This window comes from Canis aureus, chromosome 18 (genome assembly GCF_053574225.1).
Source record: "Canis aureus isolate CA01 chromosome 18, VMU_Caureus_v.1.0, whole genome shotgun sequence".
In the NCBI taxonomy this organism is placed as follows: Eukaryota; Metazoa; Chordata; class Mammalia; order Carnivora; family Canidae; genus Canis; species Canis aureus.
The window spans coordinates 59,232,609-59,243,171 of NC_135628.1; the positions used below are offsets into that span (position 1 = coordinate 59,232,609).

General features: G+C 34.7%; 1 long non-coding RNA gene and 1 pseudogene across 1 annotated transcript; both read right to left on the minus strand.

The window, feature by feature from the left end:
* Positions 1–1,031: 1,031 nt before the first annotated feature.
* Positions 1,032–6,720, minus strand: LOC144288409 (uncharacterized). Its single transcript, XR_013356325.1, has 3 exons — positions 6,668–6,720; positions 5,517–5,578; positions 1,032–1,204 (listed from the first exon to the last, which is right to left on the minus strand). It is a non-coding gene; the product is annotated as an uncharacterized LOC144288409 (long non-coding RNA).
* On the minus strand, positions 1,978–4,138 carry LOC144288408 (olfactory receptor 14C36-like; annotated as a pseudogene).
* Positions 6,721–10,563: the final 3,843 nt, after the last annotated feature.

The window sequence follows — 10,563 nt, forward strand, 5'->3', positions numbered from 1 at the left end:
AGATTATTTGAATTTTGTGAAAATCAGGCTAAAAAGTCTTTATTCCAAACTCAGTTTATTTATTACAAAAGAAGTAGAGAGAAAATCCAAGGACTCAGAGTGAGGTCCTGAAGCATTCCCAGGCCACAATATCCAGTCCTAATAGATCATCCATACAGAAAAATAAATAAGCAAATCAATAACATGAACATCACTGTAGACTAAATGGACTTAATGATCATATATAGAACATTCCACCCAAAAGCAGAAGAATATACATTTTTCTCAAACACACATGCAACATTCTCCAAGATAGATTATGTTAGGTTAAAGAACAAGTTTGAACAAATTTGAGAACATTGAAATCATACAAAATATATTTTTCCACCACAATAAAATAAAACTAAAAATTAATAATAAAAGAAAAAAGTCAATATTTGGCAATTAATATAGTCTTTTACAGTCAATAGGACAAAAATAATCAAATTTGAAATCAGTAAAATCTTGTAAAAATAAAAATGTAACAATAAGTAAAGACAAAAATGTAACACAACATAGTAAAACTTTTTTCTAAAGATTTTATTTATTTATTCATGAGAGATACAAAGACATAGGCAGAAGGAGAAGCAGGCTCCCTGCAGGGAGTCTGATGCAGCACTTGATCCCTGGACTCTGGGATCATGCCATGAGCCAAAGGCAAATGCTCAACCACTTAGTCACCCAGGCATCCCACAACATAGTAAAAGTTATGTGACTCAGCAAAAGCAGTATTTAGAGGGAACTTTATAGTAATAATATCTATATTAAAGACCTAAGTTTAGGCCTAGAGGCCAAGATAATGTTTTTTAAAGTACAAATCGAACCCAAAGTAGGGAGAAAACCATAGAAATGAAAGCACAAATAAATACTAGAAAAATAGACAACCTCATATATTTCTATTTTTTTAATAAATTTATTTTTTATTGGTGTTCAATTTGTCAACATATAGAATAACACCCAGGGCTCATCCTATTTTTTTAAGATTTTATTTATTTAAAAAGAAAGAGAGCACAAGTGGGGACAAGGTTGAGGGGCACTGAGAGAGGGAGAAGCAGGCTCCTCAGTGAGCAGAGAGCCTGACACCAGGCTTCATCACAGGACACTGGAATCATGACTCCAGCTGAAGGCAGATGCTTAACCGATTGAGGCACTCAGGCCATCAGATATCTCTAAACCAGGGCATCATCTGTAAAATGTGGGAACATTATTATTGCTTGCATGAGGTTATTGAAGAGTTGATAATGCATTGCACGGCTTTGCACAATTCATGCCACTGTATGTTACAAGTGGCTTAGAATATGTACAGTGACCATAATGCTAATAATAACTGCATGGACAACAGACATTCAGAACCTCACATTTCATCCTTTCAGTCAGGAAGATGTAGATAATTTCTAGTACTTAATGGCATTATCATTCATCTCCCCCTCCTAAAGTGTGGGTGGATTGCCCACCTCTCCCTTTGACAGCAAATGTGGCCATGTGACTTATTTGGTAAAAAAAAAAAAAAAAAGTGCACAGAAATGACTGGTAGTGATATAAGGAACTCATGTGCACTTTTCTACATTTTTCTTCTCCCTGTGACTGAGTTTTGACTATGGGATTCTGTTTTCCATTCTCAATTTTGTCATTTTAAAACAATAAAAAAAACTGCCATGACTCTGTTTTCGTATGTACATCAAAACTTTTTTTTACATGAGTGCCATATCTTTGTTATTGTGATGTCAAAATGTATGTTTGGATCTCTTTTCAAATATATACCTTACTTTGTTTGCTATTAGAACCTATTTTCAAAGTGCATACTTGGATTGCTTTTTAATATTTTTATGTTTGTCTCCTTGAGAGTTCAAGGATCTCCACTGTGGAGGTCAAAACCTCTTGCAAGGTGTCCAAGGACTACCTTAAATTTTATCCATATTAATGAAATAACTCACAAAGCTGATATTTTCAGGTCAGTAGTAGTTACTTGGTTTCTGATTGGAGAATATTCCCACTTTTTCTATTTGATTTTTTTTTTTAAGAAAATGCTTAAAACTCATTTCAATGAGACTATTATGTTCTTTTTTAAAAGTCTTATTTATTTATTTATGAGACACACACACACACAGAGGCAGAAACACAGGCAGAGGGAGAAGCAGGCTCCATGCAGGGAGCCCGATGTGGGACTCGATCCCCAGTCCCCAGGATCAGGTGAAAAGCAGCGCTAAACCGCTGAGCCACTGGAGCTGCCCCTAACTATCATTTTCAATGGATCTGTCAAATGAATCCAATTCAGAGAGCTCCCTGATGGCTTCCATTTAGCTTATGCTAAGAGCAAGAAGTAAATCTTCGTTGTATTAATATACTAAAACTTTGGAGTTGCTAATTTTTGCAGTACAAGCTACTATATAATGGCTAATATTATTGACAATAAAGATAAATATTTTAATGACACTAACAGAAAGCAAAATAGCATTCTTTTTACTTCTCGGTTGTCTTAATGGATGCCCATGGATAACCATGTGAAAGTGGGGAAAAACCATTTTCCATTCCTTAATCAACCTAGCAAATAATGTTTAAAGCATAATCAAGTAAATGTATCCTTAAGCCACTTGAACACATTTTTAGCAAAATTTTGGTGTGATAAGAAGTATAATGTATCTACATTTCCCTTGCCCTATGAACAAGCTATGTAAAATATTTCTGATCCTCTCATACATGACTCCATACTCCTACCAAATTCACTTCTCTTTTCACAACTATACTGCATTCATATTTTATGGTATTCAAAAGAAACTATATTTTTTCATATTTATTTTTGAGTGATTGTGACCATTTCTTCTATACTACTGTTTAATACTAGGTTTATAAATATTTAAATAGTAAACAAATACAAAACAGGGCTTAATATAAAATACTTCTAGAGATAACTTTTTTGGGGTATTTTTGGACTAAATTTTTAGTGAGTGCTTCTAATCTGTCAAAGCATAAATAGAGAGTTCTTATTTGTAATTCCAGATTCTTTACCCAGTGCTATATTCAGATAATCCAACATCTTCAGAAATGAAATTATATTGATAAATGATATATTTTAGTGACATTATAGATTAAATATATGTCAGTTATTTTGGTACAATTCCAATCAATTTCTCAATTTATTGCTGAAAACATGAATTTTATTCAATAGTTTAGAGTGAACCTCAGCAATTTCCTGTACATTTCCTGAATAAACATTCTCTTCATTTTATTAATGGCTTATTTTATTTGTTCATTTCTAAGACTGTAGATAATAGGGTTGAAGAGTGGAGGGATTATGGAATAGAAAACAGAAAAGATCATGTCCTGCATTATGGAAGAGTTTTCAGATGGTCTCAGATATACAAAAAAGCCTGAGCTGAGGAAGACAGACACCACAATGATGTGAGGGACAGAGGCAGAAAAAGCCTTTTTTCTGTCTGCTCCACCTGGAAATTTGAGAACAGTAGAAAATATGTGAATGTAAAATCTGATGATAAAGATGAAACAGCCACCACCAATCCCCAGCCAGAAGATGAGATCAGCATCTTATTGCTGAAAGTGTCAGAGCAGGAGAGCTTTAGAAGAGAGGGAATATCACAAGAAAACTGATGGATAACATGGGATTGACAAAAGGGGAGCCGGAATGTGTTGCCAGTGTGCACACCTGCATAAATGAGACCACTGAGTATGGATGCCAGAGTCATTTGGATGCAGATTTGAGGGTTCATGATCACAGGGTAGTGAAGAGGTTGGCAGATAGCCACATGACAGTCATGGGCCATGATAGAAACAGAAGCTCCACATATACAAAGAAAACCACTAGGAAGACCTGAACTACACACCCAGCCTTTGAAATGGTGCTGCTGTTAAGCAGAGAATTGACACATGAGTTAGGAACTGTCACAAAAATGTAGCAGACATCCAAGATGGACAGATTTCTAAGGAAGAAGTACATGGCTATGTGAAGACTCCTGTCAAGGGTGGTGACAGTAACAATGAGAATGTTCCCCATCAGAGTGACTACATACATTATAGAGAAGGTTATGGCATAAAAAACTTGTAGTTCCCATACATCAGAAAACTTTGTGAGGAGAAATCCCATCATTATGGTGGAATTTGACATCATTATGGTGGGTAATACAATTTGTACCTGAAAAGTAAGAAGTGAAGTCCTGAGCTCAAGAAGAAACAAATTATGGAAATATAGTTCTTAAATATTTTAATCCTGATCCCTATCTAATTCTAATTTATATCGAAACCTGATTCTAATTTAGTTTTGAAAGAAAATTTACTTGTCCTTCTTTAGTCTACATATTATTTTTTTACATGGTATTATTATTTTTTCTAATAGCAATGTCTCAATTTCTTTTCTTTTGTATATTTTTTATTGGTGTTCCATTTGCCAACATATAGTATCACACCCAGTGCTCATCCCATCAAGTGCCCCCCTCAGGGCCCACCACCCAGTCACCCCATCCCCTTGCCCACCTCCCCTTCCACTACCCCTTGTTATTATTTTATTCTTACTGTTGTAATGGAGTGACAGTTCCAACTTATAATAAACATAAAAGTCCAATACATATTTCTACACATTTCCTTTGGAAGATGTGATTTTCTTATGGTTAATCAAATATAAATATAGGTATAGATTATATAAATACAGTTGTATTTGAATGAAATTTTGGAGATAATATTGCTGAACTCTGGATAATTAGAATAAAATATTTGGTTGTTTTCAAACTTACATTTTTATTGGAGAGTACAGACAATATGAGGAAAAATAATTCTAGGTATAATGTTCTATGGATAATAGTGTCAAAATTTTCTGCTCCTATGAGAAAATATTAATATGAAACTTTACATACTCCAATACCTCAAATGGAGTATAATCTCATTAGCTGATACATTTACCTCCACCGACTTTACTCCTAATTTTTTGTTACATATTTATACTTCAAATTATTTATTTTAGTCATTTATTTATTTATTTATTTATTTATTTATTTATTTATTTATTTCATTAATTTTTTATTGGTGTTCAATTTACCAACATACAGAATAACACCCAGTGCTCATCCCATCAAGAACCCCCTCAGTGCCCGTCACCCACTCACCTCCACCCCCCGCCCTCCTCCCCTTCCACCACCCCTAGTTCGTTTCTCAGAGTTAGGAGTCTTTATGTTCTGTCTCCCTTTCTGATATTTCCCACACATTTCTTCTCCCTTCCCTTATATTCCCTTTCACTATTATTTATATTCCCCAAATGAATGAGAACATACACTGTCCTTCCCCGATTGACTTACTTCATTCAGCATCATACCCTCCAGGTCCATCCACGTCAAAGCAAATGGTGGGTATTTGTCGTTTCTAATGGCTGAGTAATGGATAAAGAAGATGTGGTTTATGTATACAATGGAATATTACTCAGCCATTCTCTCTTCTTTTAAAGAGAGATTGAATGAGCCAAGTATTATTATTTCCTGAGTACCCCTTTAACCTACCCCTGTTCCTTCTTTATCATCTTCGATTTTCCAGCTTTTCATAACTTCTTTGATTCTACTAGCTGAAAAACAAAACAACAAAATTATAGCCCAATATCTTACAATACTAATTTAGTTTTTTTCTGTTAAATTACAGATTTTGTTTTTCTCTCTTTAATCTTCAGCTGTTGGGGCAGCCCAGGTGGTTCAGCAGTTTAGCGCCGCCTTCAGTCCGGGGTGTGATCCTGGAGACCTGGGATCTAGTCCCACTTCGGCCTCCCTGCATGGAGCCTGCTTCTCCCTTTGCCTGTGTCTCTGCCTCTCTCTCTCTCTCTTTCTCTCATTCTCTCTCTCTCTCTCATGAATAATTAAAATCTTTTTTAAAAAAGAAAAAATAATCTTCAGCTGTTCACCGATTTTCTAAAATTTCTTCTTTTGATTCTACATCACTTAATAAATTGTTGGTCATTGCGCCACACCTTTATTGCTTATGTTACCAGTCCTCTGTTTTATTCATCATTGGATATATTAACCAACTTTCATCTTGACTTACCTGGGGTACCTATATTTACCTGGATCTCTTCTATTATTCTTTTTTTTAAAGATTTTATTTATTTATTCATGAGAGACACAGAGAGAGGGGCAGAGACATTGGCAGAGGAAGAAGCAGGCTCACTGCAGGGAGCCCAACGCAGGACTTGATCCCAGGACCCCAGATTCACGACCTGAGCCAATGGCAGTGGCTCAATCACTGAAACACCCAGGTGCCCCTGTCAGACATTTTCTAAGTAAAATTTATAGATCAGTTTTAAGTCTCTCAATGGTAGTATTTGTTACCTGTGAATATCCCTATTTTACAGACACAAAAATCCTGCCTAAGTTTACCAGCTGTTGTTTCATTGCAAAAACTGTTTCTCACATGTTTCTCAAACACAAGCTGCATTAAAGAGACAGATGGGAATTGGCCAGTTCAATGCCTCTATAGGTTTCCAAAAGAATGTCTGTACACTCTTATAATAATGCACTAATTATAATTTTGCTTATGTAAGTTTTATATATGATTACATTAGGCATATATAGCATGTATCCAAAATGCTCTTATGGAATAGTCACTAGGACCTTGGCTTTAGAATGAATAGACAGTAGGTTTGAGAAATATCACCACCACTTACCAGGCCTGTGAAATTGGAAATATACTTCACCTAACATGTATTTCCTTTATCTGTAACAACAGGATAATGATGTCAATGCTATAGTATTTTTAATAATATTTTTATTCAAATTTATATACATCAAGAGTTTTGTGAATAAAAATAAAACAACTAAGTCCCTACTCCCATGAAATCATCCTGTTAGGAGCTAAAATTTGATGAAAAATTAAATATTTCAGTTAATTTTAAGAGTTTTGATGAAAATTCATGGGATAATATGATCTGTGAGAAAGTGTGTGATTTCAGGAAGTGATCTGGCATTGGTCAGTTAAATGAAATTATTTGGAAGCCAGTAAACAGCTATAGAAATAAAGACATATATTTTTACTTTCCCCACCAGACTTATGTTTTTCCATTTTCTTGTGCATAGAGAAACTCAGTATATAACTCATGAATTGATTTTATAAATAAGATTAACACTTATTTTTCCAGACAAGATAATAGTTTGCATATTTTCTAGCTTGATTCGTCCCACTCATTGGTTTGATATTTTGTTAACATATAAATTGAGGATATGCAAACATTTGTTTCTATTTTTATTTTTATTTTTTAAGATCTTATTTATTTATTCATGACACACAGAGAAAGAGAGAGGGAGAGAGAGAGAGGCAGAGACACAGGCAGAGGGAGAAGCAGGCTTCCTGCAGGGAGCCCGATGTGGGACTCAATCCCAGATCCTGGGGTTGCGCCCTGAGCTGAAGGCAGATGCTCAACCACTGAGCAACCCAGTCATCATTTTTTTTATTTTTAATATTACTTTGTTTTATTTCATACAACTGTTCCATTATAATAAATTTAAACAATGCATATATTTTTTCTGTTGAAGACCACAACTTTTTAATCAGTCAAAATCTGAATATTGAAAAGTATTTGTATATTCACAGGTAGGACACATAAAAGCTTTTCTAAAGGTGCCTGAGTGGCCCAGTGGTTGAGCATCTGCCTTTTCTTGTGTCATGATCCTGGGGTCTTGGGATTGAGTCCCACATTGGACCTCCCCACAGAGACTCTGCTTCTCCCTCAACCTATGCCTCTCTTTCTCTCTCTCTCTCTCTCTCTCTCTGTGTGTGTGTGTGTCTCTTATGAATAAATAAATAAAACCTTTTATAAAAAGAGAAAGCTTTCCTAAGTTAAATAGTCATTTGCCATCAGTAAACAACCTGTTTTTTTCATAACTTACTTAAAAGACTTATGTGATCAGTTATTTTCAAGTTAGATCACTTACCCTACAAAGATAAATACTTGTACATACTTCTCTCCATTTTTAGTTAGATATTTGAGGACTTCTGAAAATGAACAACAACTTTCAAAAATAACAACACCTTAAATATTCATAAATGAACTAAAATTAGCAAAATGTTGACTACCTCAAGTTGAAGTCATTACATACTTGAAACTTCAGTTTCTTACTTATGAAACAACCTTTTTTTAAAAAAAAAATTGACTTTCTGTACAGCAAAGTAAGATACTTCCAAGAGTAGACAAATTTGGATAAAAAACAAACATTGGTTTATTGCACATTACACATTCAAAGCAATTCTTATCAAAATACCAGCAGCACTTTTCGAAGAATCTGTGAGACCAGAAAAGACTCAGAATAGGGATCCCTGGGTGGCGCAGCAGTTTGGCGCCTGCCTTTGGCCCAGGGTGCGATCCTGGAGACCCGGGATCGGATCCCACGTCGGGCTCCCGGTGCATGGAGCCTGCTTCTCCCTCTGCCTGTGTCTCTGCCTCTCTCTCTCTCACTGTGTGCCTATCATGAATAAATAAAAAAAAAAAAAGAAAAGAAAAGACTCAGAATAGCCAAAATAATTTTGCAAAAGAAGACCAAAGCCTGTAAATAACACAATTTTGGACTTCAAGCTGTATTATAAAGCTATAATCATCAAGACAGTATGGTACTGGCATAAAAGCAGACACATAGATCAGCAGAAGAGAATAGAGAACCCAGAAATGGCCTCTCAACTCTACAGTCAACTAATCTTCAACAAAGCAGGAAAGGAAAGTACTATGGTAAGTGACATAAATCAGTTAGAGAAACAAATGTGATACAATTTGATTCATATGTGGAACTTAAGAAACAAAACAAATGAGCAGAGGGGAAGAAAGAGAAGGGGGCAAGAAATAGACTCTTAACTATACAATACAAGCTGATGGTCACCAGAGGGGAGGTGGGTAGGGGGATTGGTTAAATAGGTGATATGGATTGAGGAGGGCACTTGTGATGAGCACTGGGTGTTATATGGAACTGTTGAATTCCGTATTATACTGGGTAGTATGTTATACTTTGTCAAATGCTTCTTATGCATCTATTAAAATGGTAAAATGGTTATTATTCTTTCTCTTATTGATGTAATATATCATGTTTATTGTTTGCAAATATCAAAACACACTTGCCGCCCAGGAACAAATCCCATTTGATCATGGTGAATGATTTTTTTAAATGTATTGTTGAATTTAGTTGAAAATATTTTATAGAGAATTTTTGCATCCATGTTCTTCAGGGACAGTGCCTTGAATTTCTCTTTTTTAGTAGTGTCTGTATCTGATTTTAGTATTGGAGTAATCTTGGATTCATAGAATGTATTTGGAAGTTTTTCTACCTTTTCTATTTTTTGGTGTAGGTTGAGAATAGCTATTCTTTAAAACAATTAACTCTTCTTTAATAACTCTTTTTTAAATGTCTGGATGAATTCACCTATGATGACATCTGGTCCTGTCTTTTGTTTGTTGGGAGGTTTTTGATTATTGATTCCATAACTGCTGGTTATTGGTTTGTTCAAATTTATATTTCTTCCTGTTTTAGTTTTGTTTTGTTTTTATATGGTAGTAGGGATTCATCCATTTCTTCTTTATTGTCCAATTTGTTGGCATACAGTGTTTCAGAATATTCTCTAATAATTGTTTATATTTCTGTGGTGTTGGTTGTTATTTCTCATTTTTATTTGTGATTTTTATTTAAGTCTATCTTTTTATCTTGAAAAGTCTGGTTAGAATTTATTGATTTTATTGATTTTTAAAAAGGCAAAACAGCTCCTGATTTCATTGCTATATTGTGTTTTCTTTTTTTGTTTTGTTTTGTTTTTATTTTTATATCATCTATATCAGCTCTAATTTTTTTTTAATTTTTAATTTTTTATTGGAGGTCAGTTTGCCAACATATAGCATAACACCCAGTGCTCATCCCGCCAAGTGCCTCCCTCAGTGCTGGTCACCAAGTCACCTCAACCCCCTGCCCACCTCCCTTTCCACTACCCCTTGTTCATTTCCCAGAGTTAGGTGTCTCTCATGTTTTGTCAACCTCACTGATATTTTCACTCATTTTCTCTCCTTTCCCCTTTATTCCCTTTCACTACTTTTTATATTCATCAAAATGAATGAGATCATATATTTGTCCTTCTTCGATTGACTTATTTCACTCAGCATAATACCCTCCAGTTCCATCCATGTCGAAGCAAATGGTGGGTATTTGTCATTTCTAATGGCTGAGTAATATTCCATTGTATACATAGACCACAGCTTCTTTATCCATTCATCTTTCGATGGACACCGAGGCTCCTTCCACAGTTTGGCTATTGTGGACATTTTAGCTCTAATCTTTAATATTTTCTTTCTTCTGCTTTTTTAGGTTTGTTTGTTATTCCTTTTCTACCTCCTATTGTTATTTATTTCCTTTTTATGACTGTTTTTATTGTACTCCAAAACATTTAGGCCTGCTTGCTTTGTTTTTATTTTCATTTGTTTCCATATAATTTTTTTATTTTTTCTTTTATTTCATGGTTGACCCATTTGTTATTTAGTAGCATACTTTTTAACCTCCATATATTTGTGGTTTTCTCCTTTTGTTGTTTGGTTGA